Source organism: Callospermophilus lateralis, chromosome 15 (genome assembly GCF_048772815.1).
Source record: "Callospermophilus lateralis isolate mCalLat2 chromosome 15, mCalLat2.hap1, whole genome shotgun sequence".
NCBI lineage: Eukaryota > Metazoa > Chordata > Mammalia > Rodentia > Sciuridae > Callospermophilus > Callospermophilus lateralis.
Genome location: NC_135319.1, coordinates 44,573,192 through 44,586,678, shown reverse-complemented (window position 1 = coordinate 44,586,678; position 13,487 = coordinate 44,573,192). Strand labels below are relative to the sequence as shown.

The following is a 13,487-nucleotide window of genomic DNA, read 5'->3' as shown; positions in this document are numbered from 1 at the left end:
TACAACACAAACTGCAGATTATAATGCACCTGCTAAACTCATTCAGAATGCAATCCTGATAAACTTTAAAAGTTTTCTCTCCCTCTCTCTCTCTCTCACTCTCTCTCTCTCTCTCTCTCTATCTATCTCTATCACTCACACACACACACACACACACACACACACACAAACATATACATATTTTCCATCTATGGGCTTAGATACATAAACAAATAAGTGGAACATTCTATCTATGCAATTTAAGTTTTGCACATAGCTATAAAATTATGAAGAAGGCTCAGACTTCCTTTTTTATGCCATCCGATCTAAGCTTTCTGAGTGTACACTCAAAGCATTGAATGATTCATTAAGAAGCAATCCTCCAGTAATCTTCAACCATAAAACAAAATCATCCAAACTCCAAATAAGGTCAACATTTCAACAGTCCTAGCTTTGTGACTTAAATCATTAAGTCTGCTTTTACTTCAGGAAAAATAAAGGAAAAGAAATAGATTATGACTTTCAGCTAGTAAAGAAAACAAGCAGCCGCTAATATGATGTGGGACCTAATAGAAAGAACTTGAGAAGGCAGGCAACCTCAACTGTCATTTTAGCTCTACACTGATTTACTCTGTGATCCTTGAACATATCTGGTTCCTCAGTAACTATGATTGCACATCTATTTTAACTATAAGTCTTCCATGCATTAGGAGGTCTTCCATTATCACTTCTTGACCATACCAGATATCGTAGTGAAATCTTTTTACCCTTTTCTAAAAAAACCTTTAAAGGATCTTAAACAAAATATCCTACCACTGAATGCCAATAAAGAGAAAATATAATGAATGAAAGATGAAGCTCAACTGCCATCATAGCTTTCTATTTAATTTACCTTGTATTAGTAATCATACCACTATTGAAAATAAATATTATTTGCTAGTCAGCAACATTTTGACATACTCCTGGAAGCCCATTTGACTGTGATTCTAGCAAGTTTGTATTTAAAAACAAACTGACATTTGGTTCCTCTAACTTGGTCAGTTGAGTTGACAAACTTTTTATTAAAGAACCAGATAATAAATAGTTATGCTTTATAGACCATAAGCTCTCTGTGGCAACAACTCTATTCTGCTATAATACAAGGGAAGCCACAGACAACATGTAAATGAATGAACCTGTGTTTCAATAAAAGCTTATAACACAAATAGGACTATAACAGCTCCAGTAATACAATGGCTCCCTTCATAATCTTATATTTCTGTGCCCACTTAAAAAAAGGCATAAGGTTGATTTGTTTAACTCTCCATACATCCCTTAAACATATGTTAAATGTATCTTTGCTTGTTTACAAAAACAAGCAGCAGTTTCGACTATCATTTGCCAATCCTAGTTCTATACTCACAGTGGGTAGGGAAATCAACTGGAAAGATAAACTTTGTAAAACCACATCATAAGTTCACACTGAAATAAACTGTTTTGTTTTCTGGGAGAAAATGCTTATGAATCATGATCTTCACATACCTGTCAATGTTCAAGTTTCCCCTGCGTGAACACGTCATATCACCAATACCTAAGACAGAGCAGGAAAACACTCTCCCTTACATTGTTGTTATAATATAACAGGGGATGTGTTAATTTATATAGGCAAAATTTACAAGATGACCTGCAAAAGTAAAATACCAGGTTTTAGCAACTTTAACAACAAACATAGAAACCCAAACCTGATTAATGTCAACCATGACTTCTTCCATATATTAGGTCAGATAATTAAGATAAGTATCAAGGTCATTGGCTTCCCGGAAGAGCTGTTCTGTTTTCATGCAACCCAGCTGTTTTAAACCAACAAACTCTTGGTCATCCATAACCTGTTAAACTTCCAGGAGGCCAGAATAACTACTTAAGCTAACAATTCTGATTTATTCTGAGATAGGGCTGCTCATAGTATGAATGTTCAAGCAAGGATCAAATCTATCATCCCTTCAGGTCTACCTCAGCAAAAATGTTCCATTCTGCAACAGTCACCTCACTAAACTCATCCCCAAGTTAGCTACCAGGTATTCAACAGCAGGCTGGAGCAAAGAGCCAACCCACAAGGATCAAGCAAGTGCCTTTTTAAAAACTAATCATAAGAAATTTCTCTACATGGCTTTGCAAAGTAAGCAAAAACCATGCCAAATAGTAAAAAAGGCACTTACTTGACTCCCACAGGCCAGCTCCACACTCTAGCAGCTAAGATGTCACTGGCATGGTACATGGAGAGTGAGGTGGAAACGATATCTTGCCAACCACTGTAGGAATAGTAGTGAAAGACCTAAAAGAACAGAAAAAAGTAAAGTCAATGTCAAAAGTAAAGGCCCTCTTGAGCCTGCTAACATGGGTACTGCAGCATATAATGCCAAACAGGAAAAGAAAGTCTGAAAAACCTTGATTAGGTTATTCTTAGTTACCAGTTATTACAGTGACCCTTAGAACAAGAATACTTCTAAAAGAATATAAACTGTAACCTAGAATTAATCCAGACTGATTATGAGAAACTGTTATACTTTATTTCTCTGAATTATCACATGGTAAATCCAAGCAAACGTGAAATTTCGGAACAACAAATCATATAAACTAATACTTTCTCTCTTTTTTTGTATAGAACACTTCACAAATTTGCATGTCATCCTTGAACAGGGGCCATGTTAATCTTCTCTGTATCATTCCAATTTTAGTATATATGCTGCTGAAGTGAGCACATAAACTAATATATTTAGAAATACTCTTAACTACCTTTTTTGTTGTTTTGTTTTGTTATTAATTTTTGCAGTGCTGGGGATGGAACCCAGGGACTCACACACTAGGCAAGGGCTTTACCTCTGATCTATATGTCCCCAACCCTTGAAATACTTTTATATTAAAGAAGAAAAAAATTTTTCACCCTATCTATAAAAAACTGATAGAACTCTAATAAATATGAGAAAATAAGGAAAAAAAAAACATGTTTTGATTAAAAGAAATTTTGACAACAGACACTTTGGGCTATTCAAATTCATTCACAAAAAAGAGAAACCTTGGTTCATTCAAAAGAAAAAACATCCAATTCACTTGCCTACCTATACAACTCTCTGGAATAGGGGTTCTGTTTGAAAATGACTGGAGATCATTCCAAACCAAGAATAAAAATTAAAAAAGTCCTTTCCCATACCACTATCTTCTCTCCCCACACCTACACTATGCATGGGCTTTAAAAAAAAAAAAAAAAAAAAAAAGTGTGACTAGCAAGAAAAGCAACAGTGAAAAAACAAAAATCAGAACTCATTCTTAATTCTTAATCATTCTCCTCCATGATTCATTCCAACAAAAATAACAATAATAATAACTTCCTTTGCTGGAGATCCATTCAGCACCCTTTCTTTCAAAACTATGGAAGAAACAAACAGGTCCCAGAGTTTAATTATTCTTAAGGATCCAGAATCTATCCCCCCGCCCCCCCCCAAAAAAAACCCAAAGATAATTTTTCATTCTCAATAAGTTTTAACCAAAAGACTGTTCTTATGTGACCCATAGTTCTAATATGCTTAAAACTGGCCACTCTTTTTAACAGACAATCTGGTGTTTCAAATTGCCCAGGTCCCAATTAATTTAATTAGAAGAATATATTCGGTGTTAATAGCATATCTGGGCAGACTACAGTTTGAGTGCCTAAGTAACATTTTCTTCTTAATTTTGGCTGCTGTTTGCTTTGCCTTAGCTACCATCCCTGGAAAGCATCCCATTTATTAGTGTTTCCCTAGCTGCCTCAGCATTTCTGGTTAATGCACTATATAGCAAATCATTTGGCGGGACAACCTGAATGAAGCTCTGCACTATGTATTCTGTAAAAATGTTCAGACCATTATCAACGTTGTTGCAAAAGAAAAACAGCATGAAATTGAGAAGATAAAATCTATCAGAGATTGTCTTTTTAAAACTATAACTACAAAGTAAGAATAAACATGGATTAATATGTTTATTATTAAAACAAATATTTATTTCACACCCAACTATATCTCCTCTTTCCTAGACCTCATTTTTCCTCTGGCTTGCTCCATAAAACTACAATACAATTCAAGAACAATCTTTTTACCATAAGAGGCACATATCCTTTTACAAACTGGGCAGATAGTATCCAAATAGCATATAATTCCAAACAGAAAGAAACAATGAATTAATGCCAACAAGTTTCCATTCACTGCCAGTCTGCACTTGAAAAATCTGAGAATTTTAGTGAAGTAAACCAAGCTTTTTGCTGCAGCAGCTCAATCCCTCACTGGCTTGTTGTATTACAGCAGACGTTATTCTGCATTTTGCACAAGACATATTCATCTATGTAATGAAACATTACCCTTCTCTGTCTCCTCTGGGGGAAGTACAAAGGGTTTTCCCAGGATTATGATAAACGGGACTGCACACCAAAAAAGGAAATTGGCTTTTCTCAAAGTCAAAACAACATTCCTTTTTCAACTTAAAAAATGACATAATAGATTTCTCTTTCCTGCCCCTCAAAATATTAAGCTAAAAACACATTCAGACAACAGGAGAATGACTAAATACATGAAATAGAGACAGAAATGCCACAAAGTAGTTAAAAATGAACGAACCAGAACCACATGTATCAATTAAACATTTTTAAGATATTAAGCAAAAAGAATAACCTGCAGAAGAATACATCATGTAATATCTTCTAAACAAAGTTGTAAAACATCTTTATAATACTATATAAGGTTTATAGATACAAATTTATACAGCAAAAGGACAAATGCATGCATGGAGAGTAAACACTGAATTTAAGAGAATGTTACTTTGGGAGAGAGAACAGGAAACAGGACTAAGGAAGGGTACTTGGGGACATAATTACAGTGTTTAATTTCTCAAGCTAGAGGACATATATTATGTCACTCCACTTATTTTATAACATGATATACCTCATAATTTAAAAAGAAAAATTTTATCTTAGATATTTATCTAAACACAATGTAATTTCCTTTCCACCCCTAGAAGAAAAGAAAACCCTCTGCTAATAGAAGGCCTTTCCAAGTGTACTCATTCGAGAGCATGCTCCTCAGCAGTTTCTTCTGTCTTTTCTTCCACCGGTGCCATGATTTTCTGATGCTGGCAGGGCCACAGCTTGTCTCTGTTTTTAATCCGCCCAAAATACTCATTTTATTATAGTTCCCTTTCACTCTCCTTTTACTGCTAACAGCTCTAGCAATCATTAAAAAGAAAGTCATTACACATTTAAAGCTTGCCCAACTTTGCGGCACTTGCTCATACTAAGAACCTGAATTCATTCTGAATCAAAGACCAATGCAGAGTGAGATATTAAAACTAAAGAAAGCACTGAGTAGAGTTCAGCTCTATAAAACAAATGAATTTTCCATAATTCTGTAATAAAATGTTATACTAAAGTCCTATTTTGCCATCTCGACGATGCTTAGACACTTTGTTTTGAGGCTTAAGTGAGAACTGAAAATTTTAAAATTTTGTCTGTTTCACTTTCCTTGGGGTTTAAAAAAAATAAAATATAGAAGGATGTGATGGTCAACATCTATAATCCCAGCTACTGAGAAGTCTGAGGCAGGAGGCACACAAGTTCAAGGCCAGCCTCAGCAACTTAGCAAGACATTGACTCAAAATAAAAAACAGCTGGGGGCTAGGGCTGTAGCTCAGTGGTAGAGCGCCCACCTCATACCTGTGAGGCACTGGATTTGATTCTCAGCACCACATAAAAATAAATAAAGATATTGTATCCAACTACAAAAAAAAAAAAAAAAAAAAACAGCTGGGATGTAGCTCAGTGGTAGAGTATCCCTGGGTTCAATCCCCAGTACCATTCTAATAAATAAATAAATAAATAAAATTACTAATATGTACACATGTAACATCAGGCATGTGAACTCTATATAGGTAGTTGTAAACACAATCACCATCAAAGTTTGTGATATAAAAAAAAAAAATCATTCATTTTTCCTGTCTATTCAGCAGCTTCTATCACTAGGCCCCAAAAATCAGAAGAGGAACAAGAGAAATTGGCAGATCAACAGGGACATAAGAAGGTGATCTTCTGTTTACAAGGAAAAAAAAAAATAAGGAATTCCATAAAAAGCAAATTTTTGAAAAACCTTCAATCTTCTCCTATGTTTTACTATTTCCCCTACATTGAAACTATCTTTAAATACATTTTTTAAAGTATTCTGACATCTGTATTCTATTTTAAAATTTAAAAAAACAGGTTTTTATCACACTTAGCCACTTGCCACAGCATTGCTTCATGGCAGCTAGCAGAATTCTGGCAGTACAAGATACAGAATTCAGTAATGGCAGAATGGAAATTCAGAAGGTTAGATAACCTCCCTGTGCTGGGGTTGTGACTCAATGGTAGAGCTCTTGCCTAACACATGTAAGGCACTGGGTTTGATCCTCAGCACCACATAAAAATAAATAAATAAATAAAGTTTAAAAAATAAAATAAACACCCCCCAAAATCTGTCATCTTTGGAAATATATATATGTAAAGAATCTAAAGTTGGCAGTACCATTTTCAAATAGTTCCTTTCTCTCCCCTGCAGTGTCTAGCACTGCCCAACCCCCACCAATACATACCATGATGTTATTCTATCATTCCTTAAATTGCTTTCAATTTTTGTTTGCTTGTTGGTTTTTCTTTGCTTGTTGGTTTTTCTTTGCAGTGCTAGGGATTGAACCTAGCCAAGCACTCTAACACTAAGCTATATCCCTAGCCTGCCTTTAAATAACCACTTTATAATCATTTCTCACTACTACTATTACTTAGCCTTTTATGTAGTCCTGCTTGTTTCAGCATAATGTGAACTGTTTTTAAAACTACTAGCTGCTGTGTAAACAAGAAAGGTTATTCCTTCTTGACATTTCTATGATCTCTACTACTGTATTGTCTGGGCTACAGGAGTAGATGATCTACAGCTATATTTTCCCAAAGGTTAAAGGATTTAGACAATGGTCTCTAGGACTGTTAACTCACCAGTTCTGATAGTTCATCCAACAATGATAGTGTCTACAATCTGACACTGTACTAGGATCCACGGAGCTGGAAGGATTTATGCCTCTAAGGTACTAGGGGTAACTAATGACTTACTTACCAAGGTTTTCAAAATGAGAATTCCAATAGCATAACTACAAAGGAAAACAAAATTTTCTATTTCGGTCTGGTAGCCACGACTCAATTTATCAGTATTATCCAATCTCACTTTAATAGTCATCCATAACTACTTTGTCTCTTCTCCCAACTCTCTGGACTCCCTACCACATCTTCACCTCTCTCTCCACTCCTTCCATAGTTTGAAATGGAGAAAAAAAAGACAATAAAAGATGAGGCTAAAGGCTAATGAATCATTTATGGTGAATGAATACAGAGTAAACTGGCATGTATAAGGTACTGGGTTCGATCTTCAGCACCACATAAAAACAAATAAATAAAATAAAAAATATTTGGGGCATGTTATTCCCTCAAAAAAAAAATGTATCCTATAATTGAATTAGTAAGTTCTTCAGGTTCACCTAATCAAGCATCCTTATTTAACTGATAAAAATAGCAAGATTTGGGGCTGAGGTTGTGGCTCAATGGCAGAGCACTTGACTAGCACGTGCAAGGCCCTGAGTTCGATCCTCAGCACCATTTAAAAATAAATAAACAAAATAAAGGTATTGTGTACAACTAAAAAGTAAATATTAAAAAAATAGCAAGATTAAGTGACTTGTCCAAGATCAAATAGCCTTTTTTTGTTTTGTCTTATTTTTGTTGTGGTACTAGAAATTGAACTCAGGGCTTTGCACATGCAAGACAATTGCTCTAATACTGAACTACACTCCAGCCTCCACGATCAAATAGCAAGTTAATGAAAGAGAGAGGAACAGAACTCAAATTCCTGACTATTATTACACATATCATCAAATTCTCTTCAATTACTTTTATTTTGGAGACACACACACACACACACACACACACTATCACCTCTTCATTTATTTATCTATTTCAGAACTATCAGAAATTTTCTGTGATGGTACACCAATCCTTTGCTCATCAGATTTCAAAAATCTCACCAACTAAGTTGCAAATATAACCTCTTCTGGTAGAGTAGATATTGCAGTGTCTCTTAAAAACTTGTGGTTATGGAAGTTAACAGCTATTTTTGTATTATACTAGCTAGAAGACTGAAGAATTTATGCTTTCTAAATAAACCAATCAAGCAAGCTACCTAGTCAATAAAAATGACAGAGAATCACTCCAAATCATTTTTATTTTAGTTGTAGATGGACACAATACCTTTATTTTATTTGTTTATTTTTATGTGGTGCCAGGAATCGAACCCAGTGCCTCATGCATGCTAGGTAAGCACTCTACCACTGAGCCACAACTCTGGCCCCAAATCATTTTATTTTAATGTTTATACCTCTTGAGAGATTGGGGTGGTAGAAGCAATAGGAATCTCTACATTTCTAATGTGGAAATGAAGATTGCTAAAATTTTAGGAAAAAAAGATTTCATACTTAGGAAAATCTACTTACAACAGGAAAGAGATGGTGTCCTATTGCATAGTAGGGTGACTGTAGATAAATGAAACAATATTGCAATGTTTTGCCACATAGAAATAATAAATGTTTGAAGAGATGGATATATTTTTACACTGATTTGAATGTCACATAATATATACATGTATCAAAGCATCACACAGTACCCCATTAATAGTATAATTTTATGTGTCGATTAAACAAATTAAAAGGGGGAAAAAAGGTCAATATTTCCTAAAGTGAATCAAAACAAGTTAAGGTAATTAGAACTTTTTATCAACTCATTTATTACAAAAATGGGGAGTTAACAAGAACAAAGAAAATTACACAAAGTATTCCTTTAATTAGTGAACATAATATTAAGAGCTACTACACAAAGTTTTAGAAGTCTGTAATATACAGAATGCACTCCTTCAACAAAGATTTGCTGAGTGCTTTTCATGCTGTGTGTATCTTTTCTTATTGCTGTGGAGATCTTCCAAATTCTACGGGGAAAGGAAGGGGAGGTAGGAACATGAGAATAAGGTGGGCATTTGATTTGATATATAAATTTTTAAATCTCAAATATAATTAAACACAACAATACATTTTAAAATACAAAATTAGAGGCATAGAAAAGATAATAAAGCATTTTAACATTACTATAAAAATGAATACTTCAAAGAAGGTCAAGAAATAAAGTTTCAGGGCCTGAGTAATAAAGTCAGACTTAAGCTGAATTGCCCTTCTCCCTGGTAATAGCTAAAGGATAGTCCATAACCAGTCATCAAGTTCTATTAATTTTATTTCTAAAATCTCTCTTCTCTATTCCCTTTTCTCTACCCCCAATGCTACTGTCCTAATTCAGGCATCTCTTGCCTGGTCCATTGAGCTGCTCCTCACTGCTCTCTCTGCTTCTTTGGTCCCATCCTTTCCACCCACCCTCATACCTGCTGACAGAGTGACCTACCTAAAAACACAAATCTAAATCAAGAGGTTCTCCTACTTAATTCTTCAGCAGCTCATCTACCAACAAGCAGTTTTTCAGACTGTAGCTTAAGTTGTTCAATTTAGAAGCATCCCCACCAGTATTTCTTTAACAAAACAGAATCTATGCATACTTTCTTGAGACTTTTCTTTGGTTTTAGCAGTACATAATGTGCACACATACTGGATCCTGATGTAAAAATGCAAAATATACTATGTGGTTGAAATACAATGGACACACAGAACAAAATTTCAACTCCTTTACAGATTTCTTCACTCTGATCCCTCCCCTTCAGTACAGTGGTTAAGAGTCAGACTCTGAAGCCAGGCTGTTTGGGTTGATATGTCAGGTATACCATTTGCTAGCTGTGTGATCCTGGACAAGTCATTTACTGTGTGTCATTTACGAGCTGCAATCCTATGAAAATTACTTAAACAATGTGATCTGTAAAATAAGGATAACACAATACTCATGCCATGCAAGAATTAATGGAGAAAAACAATGTAGAGCTTGGCACTTGTATACTTGATAAATATTAACTATAACTGGTATCATTAGTACCATCCAGCCTAATCTCCAACTATTCTTGCCCATACTCTGGTTGCATGTAACAAACTACTGACTGCTTCTCAAATACATCTTACTCCTTCATGCCAACAACAATTTTCCAGTCTGTCACACGCTATATTTTCTCACGTTTCAGCTCAAGCAATGTTTCCTCTGTGAGGTCTTCCACAGCTCCAAAAGGGCTCCCTGAATGCTTACTCCCAGAGAGCCTCCATCAGGAAAAACAAATCAGCAGCACGGCCAGTTACACTGTTTCACAATGTCCCCTGGCTAAACTGTGAAGTCTTGTAGGACCAGCACCTAGCACAGTGTCTCATAAAAGGATGAGTTCCATAGATATTTTCTGAATGACTGACTCCAGATTATTGGACCTTTCTAGATCTTCATTGTTCATCTGCACCAGAGTAGTACTTTGCCTAAAGGATTTTTGTGTAATACAATAGAAGTGATTTCTTAAAAAGTGTCTGGTATTCAAGCAATACTCAATAATTGCCAGATTTACTGGAATTCTTTAGCATTCCAAACTTAACTACCATGAACCCCATGAGGGATGGATATACCTTAGACTATATTTAAGAAATGTAGTGAGTGAGAAGGACCTTGAGATCTCTTGGAAGAAAACTGCAGTAGATACATGAGAAAGAAACAAAGGTGAAGGAGCAGATGAAGAGGAAGGAGGACTCACACTGTCACTCAGTATGGTATAGCTTTAGTTCTTGCCAGACCTTGGCTTAAATCCAAAGCCATTTGTCCTGCCTATCTGCATCGTTGGCACTAGAACAGCTCATGACACCTAGGAACAAGTGAACCTATATCATTCTCAATTTTCTCATCTATAAAACTAGAATAATAACACCTTTCCTAGGGTTATGATGAAAATTTAAAAAATAATGCCCTCAGATCTTAGATGCTTTCTTCTATGTGTCTGTATTTATAGAGATCAGGTAGTTCAAGCTAACAAATCTCTCTCTCCTTATTAGACAAATTATCAGTCACATTAACTTTCTCTAAACTAAAGTTTAAAGCAGACATTAATACTCTTAAATATACTATAACATTACTTACTACAGATTAAGTAAGAAGCACAATGACGTTGTGGCTCAGCAGTAGAGTGCTTGTCTTGCACATGTGAGGCACTGGGTTGGATCCTCAGCACCACATAAAAATAAATAAATAAAATAAAATTATGTCACTTTATAACTAAAAAAGAAGAAGAAGCAGCAGCACAATGAAGACCTGTCTTGCGAGGTAATAAATCAGTTTTTAAAAGATCTTGCTAGCTGTAAGTAAATACAGTTCAGGACTGCATATTTTTACTATCCTCTAGACAACATAATATACCCTAATGGATACCTCAGCAATTTTCCAGTGATTATTACAAGAACTCCTCAAATAACAAAATGGATGATAAATAACAAGTAAAAAAAAAATATGTTGGGGCTGGGGATGTGGCTCAAGTGGTAGCGCGCCTACCTGGCATGCGTGTGGTCCGGGGTTCGATCCTAAGCACCACATACAAACAAAGATGTTGTGTCTGCCAAGTACTAAAAAATAAATATTAAAAAATTCTCTCTCTCTCTCTCTCACTCTTTCTTTAAAAAAAAAAAAAAATATGTAAAAACTGAAAACCTTAGTAACAAAGCATGAAAAGTAAACACGCCACTCTTTTAAGTTAATAAATATGACTAATGTTGTTAAAAAAAAACTTTGGAAAAGGCTATTATTTTTAAGAGAGGTGGCATAATGGATTGTCACATTATCCAGTTATTCCAGAACTGCATTAGAAAAGTTTAGCTTTAGCATGCTATTAGGCCCACTTGGTAATATAATTTACCAAGTTACATTTGCATCAACATAAAAGATTCAAGCCTATACATGGTTTGTGGGCCAATAATTCACTAATTAAAATTAATTTGCTTTAAGTCAACTTTCATTTTACACAGGCTGTCTTACTGCAAGCATTTAACAAAGTGCAACAAAATAAATGAATTATTTCCTTTTGTTTTCAACCTGCAGAGGGCACACTTTTTTTTTTTTAAGAGATGTCTGCTTGATCTGATTCAGAAAGTACTTATCAAGACTGTTTGAGTTGGGCTACATGGGTAGAATGTTTGGATATGAAATGTTCCCCAAAGGGTTTGTGTTAAATCCTTGGCCCCCCAGAGCAGCAACAGACCCTTCAAGGAGGTGAGTGGATCATGGGAGCTCTAATTTCACCAATGGTTGAATTCTTTGATGAATTTATATCTTAATGGGCTATTGGGAGGCAATGGAAACTTTAGAAGGTGGGGCTTAGTAGGTTATTAGGGGCTATATATTTTACCTCAGCTTTTCTGCCGCCATGATGTACTATCTCACCACAGGCCCAGAAACAATAGAGACAGGTAACCATGGGCTGAAACCATAAGCCAAAATAAATGTTTCCTCCTTTAAGTTGATTTTCTCAGGTATTTTGTCAAAGCAATGGAAAGCTGACTAACACAGGTACTTCCTCTAAGAATCTGACCCAAATTCACTTTTTAAAACCAGTCTTAGTAGATTTTTTAAATAAAACCCAGTATTATATAATTTAATAGGAAAATAACTAAGAAAACCAGATGATCAGTTTTCAGATCTACTAGAAGCCATCTCACCACTGTTGCTCTCATTTCCTCAACAGTCACTCTGAGCTCTAATTCTAGAATTCTGTAAAGTATACATTCTCCACAATAACATCTTCCTTTTCCTCACAACATGTTAGTCTAGTAAATCTAACATATTTATGAACCCTGATTGGACATTAGTCAGTCAAAGGATTCAAAACCTGAGACTAAGAAGATATTCCAAGATATTAAGTAATCTTAACCTTAATCACAGAAAAACAAATAATTTTTAAGAAAACCTGTAGGGGCACAGAGCTAGAATGTGAAAAGAAATAAAACAACACCCCAGCAGTTATTCGTTTTTGGGGGGACGGGTGGTGCCAGGGATTGAACTTAGGGACCCTTGACCACTGAGCCACATCCCAGTCCTATTTTGTACTTTATTTAGAGACAGGGTCTCACTGAGTTGCTTAGCACCTCACTTTTGCTGAGGCTGGCTTTGAACTTGCAATCCTTCTGCCTCAGCCTCCCAAGTCACAAGGATTACATGAGCCACTGCACCCAGCTCCGGCAGTTATACTTAAAATGGTATTAATGAAGTTCTTGTAGAAATCTTTCATTTCAGCGGGGAGACAGCCCCCCAAAACAGAAAACAATTGGCAGTCAATATACTGTCTTAGATAACATCATTGTTATTGATTTTGTTTGTTTTTGTAGTATTGGGGATTGAACCCAAGGCCTTGCATATGCTAGCTAAGCACTCTACCACTGATTTACATTCCCAATCCTTTTTTTTTTTTTTTTTTAAATAGTCTCACTAAATT

General features: G+C 35.4%; 1 protein-coding gene and 1 non-coding gene across 3 annotated transcripts in view; both read right to left on the bottom strand.

Annotated features, from left to right (window-relative positions):
* The window catches only part of Mcu (mitochondrial calcium uniporter), a 184,922-nt gene that overhangs the window by 166,173 nt on the left and 5,262 nt on the right, over nucleotides 1–13,487 (bottom strand). The window lies entirely within an intron of this gene.
* LOC143381689 (U6 spliceosomal RNA) lies at nucleotides 2,611–2,717 on the bottom strand. The gene has a single exon (XR_013088862.1). It is a non-coding gene; the product is annotated as a U6 spliceosomal RNA (small nuclear RNA).